The sequence below is a fragment of the Rhagoletis pomonella genome, unplaced genomic scaffold (assembly GCF_013731165.1).
Source record: "Rhagoletis pomonella isolate Grant_MI unplaced genomic scaffold, Rhpom_1.0 Rhpom_scaffold_00007, whole genome shotgun sequence".
Lineage (NCBI taxonomy): Eukaryota > Metazoa > Arthropoda > Insecta > Diptera > Tephritidae > Rhagoletis > Rhagoletis pomonella.
The window spans coordinates 42,644,425-42,644,785 of NW_023458561.1; positions in this window are offsets into that span (position 1 = coordinate 42,644,425).

Sequence of the window (361 nt, forward strand, 5' to 3'; positions counted from 1 at the left end):
CTAGTTAGAGCAAATTGTAAACAAAATTGGCGGAATGTAAAAAGTAAACAATCGGTCAAGTGTATGAATAATATCTTTGTTTATACATTTGTACATACATACATGTATCTATAGATGTCTATCTATATGCATTGTATATGTGTTCATATTCTTAGATATTCTTTGTTCAGAGTATATATGTAGATATCTACATCCATATGCAAAGAAAGCCGGACGTGCATGTATGCATGTACATTAGGGTGATCCAAAATAAGTAAAGTCGGAATTTTAATGCTCTCACCCCTATGATTGTTCTATATCGAAAAAAAAGTATACCCCTATTTTTTTATTTTGAAATCAAAAAATATTTAGAGGTCGCTCA